The sequence below is a fragment of the Lissotriton vulgaris genome, chromosome 8, assembly GCF_964263255.1.
Source record: "Lissotriton vulgaris chromosome 8, aLisVul1.2, whole genome shotgun sequence".
NCBI lineage: Eukaryota > Metazoa > Chordata > Amphibia > Caudata > Salamandridae > Lissotriton > Lissotriton vulgaris.
The window spans coordinates 1,528,153,902-1,528,166,505 of record NC_141696.1 but is presented as its reverse complement, the minus strand read 5'-3'; the positions used below and the strand labels follow the sequence as shown (position 1 = coordinate 1,528,166,505).

General features: G+C 38.3%; 3 non-coding genes across 3 annotated transcripts; all 3 read left to right on the top strand.

The window, feature by feature from the left end:
* Nucleotides 1–3,004: 3,004 nt before the first annotated feature.
* On the top strand, nt 3,005–3,077 carry TRNAF-AAA (transfer RNA phenylalanine (anticodon AAA)). Its single transcript has one exon. It is a non-coding gene; the product is annotated as a tRNA-Phe (tRNA).
* Nucleotides 3,078–5,289: 2,212 nt separating this feature from the next.
* Nucleotides 5,290–5,362, top strand: TRNAL-UAA (transfer RNA leucine (anticodon UAA)). The gene has a single exon. It is a non-coding gene; the product is annotated as a tRNA-Leu (tRNA).
* Nucleotides 5,363–6,450: 1,088 nt separating this feature from the next.
* TRNAI-GAU (transfer RNA isoleucine (anticodon GAU)) lies at nt 6,451–6,523 on the top strand. The gene has a single exon. It is a non-coding gene; the product is annotated as a tRNA-Ile (tRNA).
* The last annotated feature ends 6,081 nt before the right edge of the window (nt 6,524–12,604 follow it).

Below are 12,604 nucleotides of genomic sequence, written 5' to 3'. Positions count from 1 at the left end.
TCTAACATATAAGGTCAAATATCCAGGTCATGCATCTATTTTGTTAAATGGTTCAAATCAAAGTATGAAGACAACAGCTAGCAGCAGGCCAAAATAGCTCAGTTGGGAGAGCGTTAGACTGAAGATCTAGAGGTCCCTGGTTCAATCCCGTGTTTCGGCACAGTTGAGAGGTTCCTTGCTTCTAACAAAATAGGTCTTGGAATCAGCTGTAGTCCTTTTTCTCTATTCATCAATTTTTTTCCAACTGATCTACAACACAATCAATTTAACATAGACGTTGCTTTCTGTCCTCCTTTTAAACTTTCTTCCACCTCTCTTGCCTTCATGTTTGACTATGAATATTTCCCATTTCGTCCTTTTTTGTAAACTAAACTCTTGTCTGCATCACATTCCACTTCCCCTTGAACACAGATGTCAGTAGTCAGATGACATTGCTTACCTACTCATGCCAAATATATCTGGGTCATATAGTGCTAGTCCATTCAGAGTTAAAAAACAACTACCTAACCTGGATCCCAAAAATGCTATTTACCCATTGCACCAGTTAACTGCGGAATGATACAGGACTCCTTAAAACATATCTCTACCATATGAGGTTAAAAATCCAGGTCCTGCATCTATTTTGTTAAATAGTTTAAATTAAAGTATGAAGACCACAGCTATCAGCAGGCCGAAATATCTCTGTTGGGAGAGCGTTAGACTGAAGATCTAAAGGTCCCTGGTTCACTCCCGTGTTTCGGCACAGTTGAGAGGTTCCTTGCTTCTAACAAAATAGGTCTTGGAATCAGCTGTAGTCCTTTTTCTCTATTCATCAATTTTTTTCCAACTGATCTACAACACAATCAATTTAACATAGACTTTGCTTTATGTCCTCCTTCTAAAGTTGCTTCCACCTCTCTTACCTTCAGGTTTGACTATGAATGTTTCCCATTTCATGCTTTTTTGTAAAGTAAACTCTTGTCTGCATTACCTTCCACTTCCCCTTGAGCACAGATGTCAGTAGTCAGATGACATTGCTTACCTACTCAGGTCAAATACGTCTGGGTAATATAGTGCTAGTCCATTCAGAGTTTAAAAAAAAACTACCTAACCTGGACCTCAAAAATGCTATTTACCCATTGCACCAGTTAACTGCTGAATGATACAGGACTCCTTAAAACCTATCTCTACCATGTGAGGTTAAAAATCCAGGTCCTGCATCTATTTTGTTAAATGGTTTAAATTAAAGTATGAACACCACAGCTATCAGCAGGCCGAAATAGCTCAGTCGGGAGAGTGTTAGACTGAATATCTAAAGGTCCCTGGTTCAATCCTGGGATTCGGCACAGTTGAGAGGTTCCTTGCTTCTTACAAAATTGGTCTTGGAATCAGCTGTAATCCTTTTTCTCAATTCATCAATTTTTTTCCAACTGATCTACAACACAATCAATTTAACATAGACTTTGCTTTCTGTCCTCCTTCTAAACTTGCTTCCACCTCTCTTGCCTTCAGGTTTGACTATGAATGTTTCCCATGTCATGCTTTTTTGTAAAGTAAACTCTGGTCTGCATTACCTTTCACTTCCCCTTAAACACAGATGTCAGTGGTCAGATGACATTGCTTACCTACTCAGGCCAAATACGTTTGGGTAATATAGTGCTAGTCAATTCGGAGTTAAAAAATAATGACCTAACCTGGATCCCAAAAATAGTATTTACCCATTGCACCAGTTAACTACTGAATGATACAGGACTCCTTAAAACATATCTCTAACATATAAGGTCAAATATCCAGGGCATGCATCTATTTTGTTAAATGGTTCAAATCAAAGTATGAAGATAACAGCTAGCAGCAGGCCGAAATAGATCAGTTGGGAGAGCGTTAGACTGAAGATCTAAAGGTCCCTGGGTCAATCCAGGGTTTCGGCACAATTGAGAGGTTCCTTGTTTCTCACTAAATAAGTCTTGGAATCAGCTGTAGTACTTTTTTCTCTATTTATCAACATTTTTATCAACTGATCTACAACATGATCAATTCATCATAGACTTTGCTTTCTGTCCTCCTTTTAAACTTTCTTCCACCTATCTTGCCTTCAGGTTTGACTATGAATGTTTCCCATTTCATGCTTTTTTGTAAAGTAAACTCTTGTCTGCATTACCTTCCACTTCCCCTTGAACACAGATGTCAGTAGTCAGATGACATAGCTTACCTACACATGCAAAATATGTCTGGGTAATATAGTGCTAGTCCATTCAGAGTTAAAAAAAACAACTACCTAACCTGGATCCCAAAAATACTATTTACCCATTGCACCAGTTAACTGCGGAATGATACAGGACTCCTTAAAACATATCTCTACCATATGAGGTTGAAAATCCAGGTCCTGCATCTAGTTTGTTAAATGGTTTAAATGAAAGTATGAAGACCACAGCTATCAGCAGGCCGAAAAAGCTCATTTGGGAGAGCGTTAGACTGAAGATCTAAAGGTCCCTGGTTCAATCCTGTGTTTCGGCACAGTTGAGAGGTTCCTTGCTTCTAACATAATAGGTCTTGGAATCAGCTGTAGTCCTTTTTCTCTATTCATCAAATTATCTCCAACTGATCTACAACACAATCAATTTAACATAGACTTTGCTTTCTGTCCTCCTTCTAAACTTGCTTCCACCTCTCTTACCTTCAGGTTTGACAATGAATATTTCCCATTTCATGCTTTTTTGTAAAGTAAACTCTGGTCGGCATTACCTTCCACTTCCCCTTGAACACAGATGTCAGTGGTCAGATGACATTGCTTACCTACTCAGGCCAAACACGTCTGGGTAATATAGTGCTAGTCCATTCGGAGTTTAAAAAAAAAATGACCTAACCTGGATCCCAAAAATATTATTTACCCATTGCACCAGTTAACTGCTGAATGATACAGGACTCCTTAGAACATATCTCTACCATATGAGGTTAAAAATCCAGGTCCGGCATCTATTTTGTTAAATGGTTTAAATTAAAGTATGAAGACCACAGCTATCAGCAGGCCGAAATAGATCAGTTGTGCGAGCGTTAGACTAAAGATCTAAAGGTCCCTGGTTCGATCCCGGGTTTCGGCACAGTTGAGAGGTTCCTTGCTTCTAACAAAATAGGTCTTGAAATTAGCTGTAGTACTTTTTCTCTATTCATCAAATTTTTTCGAACTGATCTACAACACAATCAATTTAACATAGACTTTGCTTTATGTCCTCCTTCTAAACTTGTTTCCAACTCTCTTACCTTCAGGTTTGACTATGAATGTTTCCCATTTCATGCTTTTTTGTCAAGTAAACTCTTGTCTGCATTACCTTCCACTTCCCCTTGAACACAGATGTCAGTGGTCAGATGACATTGCTTACCTACTCAGGCCAAATACGCCTGGGTAATATGGTGCTAGTCCATTCGGAGTTAAAAAATAAATTACCTAACCTGGATCCCAAAAATAATATTTACCCATTGCACCAGTTAACTGCTGAATGATACAGGACTCCTTAAAGCATATCTCTAACATATAATGTCAAATATCCAGGTCATGCATCTATTTTGTTAAATGGTTCAAATCAAAGTATGAAGAGTTCAGTTAGTAGCAGGCCGAAATAGCTCAGTTGGGAGAGCGTTAAATTGAAGATCTAAAGGTCCCTGGTTCAATCCCGCGTTTCGGAACTGTTGAGAGGTTCCTTGTTTCTCACAAAATAAGTCTTAGAATCAACTGTAGTCCTTTTTTCTCTATCAACATTTTTATCAACTGATCTACAAAATGATCAATTCAACATAGACTTTGCTTTCTGTCCTCCTTTTAAACTTTCTTCCACCTATCTTGCCTTCAGGTTTGACTATGAATGTTTCCCATTTCGTCCTTTTTTGTAAAGTACACTCTTGTCTGCATCACATTCCACTTCCCCTTGAACACAGATGTCAGTAGTCAGATGACATAGCTTACCTACTCATGCCAAATATGTCTGGGTAATATAGTGCTAGTCCATTCAGAGTAAAAAAAAAACTACCTAACCGGGATCCCAAAAATGCTATTTACCCATTGCACCAGTTAACTGCTGAATGATACAGGACTCCTTAAAACATATATCTACCATATGAGGTTAAAAATCCAGGTGCTGCATCTATTTTGTTACATGGTTTAAATTAAAGTATGAAAACCACAGCTATCAGCAGGACGAAATAGCTCAGTTGGGAGAGCGTTAGACTGAAGATCTAAATGTCCCTGGTTCAATCCTGGGTTTTGGCACAGTTGAGAGGTTCCTTGCTTCTAACAAAATAGGTCTTGGAATCAGCTGTAGTACTTTTTCTCTATTCATCAAATTTTTTCCAACTGATCTACAACACAATCAATTTAACATAGACTTTGCTTTCTGTCCTCCTTCTAAACTTGCTTCCACCTCTCTTGCCTTCAGGTTTGACTATGAATGTTTCCCATGTCATGCTTTTTTGTAAAGTAAACTCTGGTTTGCATTACCTTCCACTTCCCCTTCAACACAGATGTCAGTGGTCAGATGACATTGCTTACCTACTCAGGCCAAATACGTCTGGGTAATATAGTGCTGGTCCATTCGGAGTAAAAAAAAAAAAATTACCTAACCTGGATCCCAAAAATAGTATTTACCCATTGCACCAGTTAACTGCTGAATGATACAGGACTCCTTAAAACATATCTCTAACATATAAGGTCAAATATCCAGGTCATGCATCTATTTCGTTAAATGGTTCAAATCAAAGTATGAAGACAACAGCTAGAAGCAGGCTGAAATAGCTCAGTTGGGAGAGAGTTAGACTGAAGATCTAAAGGTCCCTGGTTCAATCCTGTGTTTCGGCACAGTTGAGAGGTTCCTTGCTTCTAACAAAATAGGTCTTGGAATCAGCTGTAGTCCTTTTTCTCTATTCATCAATTTTTTTCCAACTGATCTACAACACAATCAATTTAACATAGACTTTGCTTTCTGTCCTCCTTCTAAACTTGCTTCCACCTCTCTTGCCTTCAGGTTTGACTATGAATGTTTCCCATGTCATGCTTTTTTGTAAAGTAAACTCTGGTCTGCATTACCTTCCACTTCCCCTTGAACACAGATGTCAGTGGTCAGATGACATTGCTTACCTGATCAGGCCAAAATTACCTAACCTGGATCCCAAAAATAGTATTTACCCATTGCACCAGTTAACTGCTGAATGATACAGGACTCCTTAAAACATATCTCTAACATATAAGGTCAAATATCCAGGTCATGCATCTATTTTGATAAATGGTTCAAATCAAAGTATGAAGACTACAGCTAGTAGCAGGCCGAAATAGCTCAGTTGGGAAAGCATTAGACTTAAGATCCAAAGGTACCTGGTTCAATCCTGGGTTTCGGCACTGTTTAGAGGTTCCTTGTTTCTCACAACATAAGTCTTGGAATCAGCTGTAGTACTTTTTTCTCTAACAACATTTTTATCAACTGATCTACAAAATGATCAATTCAACATAGACTTTGCTTTCTGTCCTCCTTTTAAACTTTCTTCCACCTCTCTTGCCTTCAGGTTTGACTATGAATATTTACCATTTCGTCCTTTTTTGTAAACTAAACTCTTGTCTGCATCACATTCCACTTCCCCTTGAACACAGATGTCAGTAGTCAGATGACACTGCTTACCTACTCATGCCAAATATATCTGGGTAATATAGTGCTAGTCCATTCAGAGTTAAAAAACAACTACCTAACCTGGATCCCAAAAATGCTATTTACCCATTGCACCAGTTAACTGAGGAATTATACAGGACTCCTTAAAACATATCTCTACCATATGAGGTTAAAAATCCAGGTCCTGCATCTATTTTGTTAAATAGTTCAAATCAAAGTATGAAAACAACAACTAGCAGCAGGCTGAAATAGCTCAGTTGGGAAAGCGTTAGCCTGAAGATCTAAAGGTCCCTGGTTCAATCCCAGGTTTTGGCACTGTTGAGAGGTTCCTTGTTTCTCACATAATAAGTCTTGGAATCAGCTGTAGTCCTTTTTTCTCTATCAACATTTTTATCAACTAATCTACAAAATGATCAATTCAACATAGACTTTGCTTTCTGTCCTCCTTTTAAACTTTCTTCCACCTATCTTGCCTTCAGGTTTGACTATGAATATTTCCCATTTCGTCCTTTTTTGTAAAGTAAACTCTTGTCTGTATCACATTCCACTTCCCCTTGAACACAGATGTCAGTAGTCAGATGACATAGCTTACCTCCTCATGCCAAATATGTCTGGGTAATATAGTGCTAGTCCATTCAGAGTTAAAAAAACAACTACCTAACCTGGATCCCAAAAATGCTATTTACCCATTGCACCAGTTAACTGCGTAATGATACAGGACTCCTTAAAACATATCTCTACCATATGAGGTTAAAAATCCAGGTCCTGCATCAATTTTGTTAAATGGTTTAAATAAAAGTATGAAGAACACTGCTGTCAGAAGGCCGAAATAGCTCAGTTGGTAGAGATTTAGACTGATGATCTAAAGGTCCATGGTTCAATCCTGGGTTGCGGCACAGTTGAGAGGTTCGTTTCTTCTCACAAAATAAGTCTTGGAATCAGCTGTAGTACTTTTTTCTCTATTTATCAACATTTTTATCAACTGATCTACAATATGATCAATTCAACATAGACTTTGCTTTCTGTCCTCCTTCTAAACTTGCTTCCACGTCTCTTGCCTTCAGGTTTGACTATGAATGTTTCCCATGTCATGCTTTTATGTAAAGTAAACTCTGGTCTGCATTACCTTCCACTCCCCCTTGAACACAGATGTCAGTAGTCAGATGACATTGCTTACCTACTCAGGCCAAATACGTCTGGGTAATATAGTGCTAGTCCATTCGGAGTTAAAAAAACAACTACCTAACCTGGATCCCAAAAATGCTATTTACCCATTGCACCAGTTAACTGCGGAATGATACAGGACTCCTTAAAACATATCTCTACCATATGAGGTTCAAAATCCAGGTCCTGCATCTATTTTGTTAAATGGTTTAAATTAAAGTATGAAGACCACAGCTATAAGCAGGCCGAAATAGCTCAGTTGGGAGAGCGTGAGACTGAAGATCTAAAGGTCCCTGGTTCAACCCTGGGTTTCGGCAAAGTTAAGAGGTTTTTTGCTTCTAACAAAATAGGTCTTGGAATCAGCTGTAGTACTTTTTCTCTATTCATCAATTTTTTTCCAACTGATCTACAACATAATCAATTTAACATAGACTTTGCCTTCCTTCTAAACTTGCTTCCACTTTTCTTACCTTCAGGTTTGACTATGAATGTTTCCCATTTCATGCTTTTTTGTAAAGTAAACTCTTGTCTGCATTACCTTCCACTTCCCCTTGAACACAGATGTCAGTAGTCAGATGACATTGCTTACCTACTCAGGCCAAATACGTCTGTGTAATATAGTGCTAGTCCATTCGGAGTTAAAAAAAAATGGCCTAACCTAGATCCCAAATATAGTATTTTCCCATTGCACCAGTTAACTGCTGAATGATACAGGACTCCTTAAAACATATCTCTAACGTATAAGGTCAAATATCCAGGTCATGCATCTATTTTGTTAAATGGTTCAAATGAAAGTATGAAGACAACAGCTAGAAGCAGGCCGAAACAGCTCAGTTGGGAGAGCGTTAGACTGAAGATCTAAAGGTCCCTGTTTCAATCCTGGGTTTCGGCAATGCTGAGAGGTTCCTTGTTTCTCACAAAATAAGTCTTGGAATCAGCTGTAGTACTTTTTTCTCTATTTATCAAAATTTTTATCAACTGATCTACAACATGATCAATTCAACATAGACTTTGCTTTCTGTACTTCTTTTAAACTTTCTTCCATCTATCTTGCCTTCAGGTTTGACTATGAATGTTTCCCATTTCGTCCTTTTTTGTAAAGTAAACTCTTGTCTGCATCACATTCCACTTCCTCTTGAACACAGATGTCAGTAGTCAGATGACATTGCTTACCTACTCATGCCAAATATATCTGGGTAATATAGTGCTAGTCCATTCAGAGTTAAAAAAAACACTACCTAACCTGGATCCCAAAAATGCTATTTTCCCATTGCACCAGTTAACTGCGGAATGATACAGGACTCCTTAAAACATATCTCTACCATATGAGGTTAAAAATCCTCGTCCTACATCTATTTTGTTAAATGGTTTAAATTAAAGTATGAAGACCGCAGCTATCAGTAGGCCGAAATAGCTCAGTTGTGTGAGTGTTAGACTGAAGATATAAAGGTCCCTGGTTCAATCCCGGGTTTCAGCACAGTTGAGAGGTTCCTTGCTTTTAACAAAATAGGTCTTGGAATCATCTGTAGTCCTTTTTCTCTATTCATCAAACTTTTTCAAACTGATCTACAACACAATCAATTTAACATAGACTTTGCTTTCTGTCCTCCTTCTAAACTTGCTTCCACCTATCTTGCCTTCAGGTTTGACTATGAATGTTTCCCATGTCATGCTTTTTTGTAAAGTAAACTATGGTCTGCATTACCTACCACTTCCCCTTGAACACAGATGTCAGTGGTCATATGACATTGCTTACCTACTCAGGCCAAATACGTCTGGGTAATATAGTGCTAGTCCATTTGGAGTTAAAAATTAAACAAATTACCTATCCTGGATCCCAAAAATATTATTTACCCATTGCACCAGTTAACTGCTAAATGATACAGGACTCCTTAAAACATATCACTAACATATAAGGTCAAATATCCAGGTCATGCATCTATTTTGTTAAATGGTTCATATCAAAGTATGAAGACCCCAGCTAGCAGCAGGCCGAAATAGCTCAGTTGGGAGAGCGTTAGACTGAAGATCTAAAGGTCCCTTGTGCAATCTCGGGTTTCGGCACTGTTGAGAGTTTCCTCATTTCTCATAAAATAAGTCTTGGAATCTGCTGTAGTACTTTTTACTCTATTTATCAACATTTTTATCAACTGATCTACAACATGATCAATTCAACATATACTTTGCTTTCTGTCCTCCTTCTAACCTTGCTTCCACCTCTCTTGCCTTCAGGTTTGACTATGAATGTTTCCCATTTCGTCCTTTTTTGTGAAGTAAACTCTTGTCTGCATCACATTCCACATCCCCTTGAACACAGATGTCAGTAGTCAGATGACATTGCTTACCTACTCATGCCAAATATGTCTGGGTCATATAGTGCTAGTCCATTCAGAGTTAAAAAAACAAGTACCTAACCTGGATCCCAAAAATGCAATTTACCCATTGCACCAGTTAACTGCTGAATGATACAGGACTCCTTAAAGCATATCTCTACCATATGAGGTTAAAAATCCAGGTCCTGCATCTATTTTGTTAAATTGTTCAAATTAAAGTATGAAGACCACAGCTATAAGCAGGCCGCAATAGCTCAGTTGGGAGAGCGTTAGACTGAAGATCTAAAGGTCCCTAGTTCAATCCCGGGTTTCGGCACAGTTGAGAGGTATCTTGCTTCTAACAAAATAGGTCTTGGAATCAGCTGTATTACTTTTTCTCTATTCATCAAATTGTTTCCAACTGATCTACAACACAATCAATTTGACATAGACTTTGCTTTATGTCCTCCTTCTAAACTTTCTTCCACCTCTCTCACCTTCAGGTTTGACTATGAATGTTTCCCATTTCATGCTTTTTTGTAAAGTAAACTCCGGTCTGCATTACCTTCCACTTCCCCTTGAACACAGATGTCAGTAGTCAGATGACATTGCTTACCTACTCAGGTCAAATACGTCTGGGTAATATAGTGCTAGTCCATTCGGAGTTAAAAAAAAAAAAGACCTAACCTGGATCCCAAAAATAGTATTTACCCATTGCACCAGTTAATTGCTGAATGATACAGGACTCCTTAAAACATATCTCTAACATATGAGATCAAATATCCAGGTCATGCATCTATTTTGTTAAATGGTTTGAATCAAAGTATAAAGACAATAGCTAGAAGCAGGCCGAAATAGCTCAGTTGGGAGAGTGTTAGACTGAAGATCTAAAGGACCCTGGTTCAATCCTGGGTTTTGGCAAAGTTGAGAAGTTTGTTGCTTCTCACAACATAAGTCTTGGAATCAGCTGTAGTACTTTTTTCTCTATCAACATTTTTATCAACTGATCTACAACACAATCAATTTAACATAGACTTTGCTTTATGTCCTCCTTCTAAGCTTGCTTCCACCTCTCTTACCTTCAGATTTGACTATGAATGTTTCCCATTTCATGCTTTTTTGGAAAGTAAACTCTTGTCTGCATTACATTCCACTTCCCCTTGATCACAGATGTCAGTAGTCAGATTACATTGCTTACCTACTCAGGCCATATATGTCTGGGTAATATAGTGCTAGTCCATTCAGAGTTAAAAAAAAACGACCTAACCTGGATCCCAAAAATGCTATTTACCCATTGCACCAGTTAACTGCTGAATGATACAGGACTCCTTAAAACATATCTCTACCATATGAGGTTAAAAATCCAGGTCCTGCATCTATTTTGTTAAATGGTTTAAATTAAATTATGAAGACCACAGCTATCAGCAGGCCGAAATAGCTCAGTTGGGAGAGCGTTAGACTGAAGATCTAAAGGTCCCTGGTTCAATGCCGGGTTTTGGCACAGTTGAGAGGTTCCTTTCTTCTAACTAAATAGGTCTTGGAATCAGCTGTAGTCCTTTTTCTCTATTCATCAAATTTTTTCCAACTGATCTACAACACAATCAATTTAACATAGACTTTGCTTTCTGTCCTCCTTCTAAACTTGCTTCCACCTCTCTTGCCTTCAGGTTTGACTATGAATGTTTCCCATGTCATGCTTTTTTGAAAAGTAAACTCTGGTCTGCATTACCTTCCACTTCCCCTTGAACACAGATGTCAGTGGTCAGATGACATTGCTTACCTACTCAGGCCAAATACGTCTGGGTAATATAGTGCTGGTCCATTCGGAGTAAAAAAAAAAATTACCAAACCTGGATCCCAAAAATAGTACTTACCCATTGCACCAGTTAACTGCTGAATGATACAGGACTCCTTAAAACATATCTCTAACATATAAGGTCAAATATGCAGGTCATGCATCTATTTTGTCAAATGGTTCAAATCAAAGTATGAAGACAACAGCTAGCAGCAGGCCGAAATAGCTCAGTTGGGAGAGCGTTAGACTGAAGATCTAAAGGTCCCTGGTTCAATCCCGTGTTTCGGCACAGTTGAGAGGTTCCTTGCTTCTAACAAAAAAGGTCTTGAAATTAGCTGTAGTACTTTTTCTCTATTCATCACATTTTTTCGAACTGATCTACAACACAATCAATTTAACATAGCCTTTGCTTTATGTCCTCCTTCTAAACTTGCTTCCAACTCTCTTACCTTCAGGTTTGACTATGAATGTTTCCCATTTCATGCTTTTTTGTCAAGTAAACTCTTGTCTGCATTACCTTCCACTTCCCCTTGAACACAGATGTCAGTGGTCAGATGGCATTGCTTACCTACTCAGGCCAAATACGCATGGGTAATATGGTGCTAGTCCATTCGGAGTTAAAAAAAAAAATTACCTAACCTGGATCCCAAAAATAATATTTACCCATTGCACCAGTTAACTGCTGAATGATACAGGACTCCTTAAAGCATATCTCTAACATATAATGTCAAATATCCAGGTCCTGCATCTATTTTGTTAAATGGTTCAAATCAAAGTATGAAGACTTCAGCTAGCAGCAGGCCGAAATAGCTCAGTTGGGAGAGCGTTAAATTGAAGGTCTAAAGGTCCCTGGTTCAATCCTGGGTTTCGGAACTGTTGAGAGGTTCCTTGTTTCTCACAAAATAAGTCTTAGAATCAACTGTAGTCCTTTTTTCTCTATCAACATTTTTATCAACTGATCTACAAAATGATCAATTCAACATAGACGTTGCTTTCTGTCCTCCTTTTAAACTTTCTTCCACCTATCTTGCCTTCAGGTTTGACTATGAATGTTTCCCATTTCGTCCTTTTTTGTAAAGTAAACTCTTGTCTGCATCACATTCCACTTCCCCTTGAACACAGATGTCAGAAGTCAGATGACATTGCTTACCTACTCATACCAAATATATCTGGGTAATAGAGCGCTAGTCCATTCAGAGTAAAAAAAAAACTACCTAACCTGGATCCCAAAAATGCTATTTACCCATTGCACCAGTTAACTGCTGAATGATACAGGACTCCTTAAAACATATCTCTACCATATGAGGTTAAAAATCCAGGTCCGGCATCTATTTTGTAAAATGGTTTAAATTAAAGTATGAAGCCCACAGCTATCAGCAGGTCGAAATAGCTCAGTTGGGAGAGCATTAGACTGAAGATCTAAAGGTCCCTGGTGTGATCCCGGGTTTCGGCACAGTTGAGAGGTTCCTTGCTTCTAACAAAATAGGTCTTGGAATCAGCTGTAGTTCTTTTTCTCTATTCATCAAATTTTTTACAACTGATCTACAACACAATCAATTTAACATAGACTTTGCTTTCTGTCCTCCTTCTAAACTTGCTTCCACCTCTCTTGCCTTCAGGTTTGACTATGAATGTTTCCCATGTAATGCTTTTTTGTAAAGTAAACTCTGGTCTGCATTACCTTCCACTTCCCCTTGAACACAGAT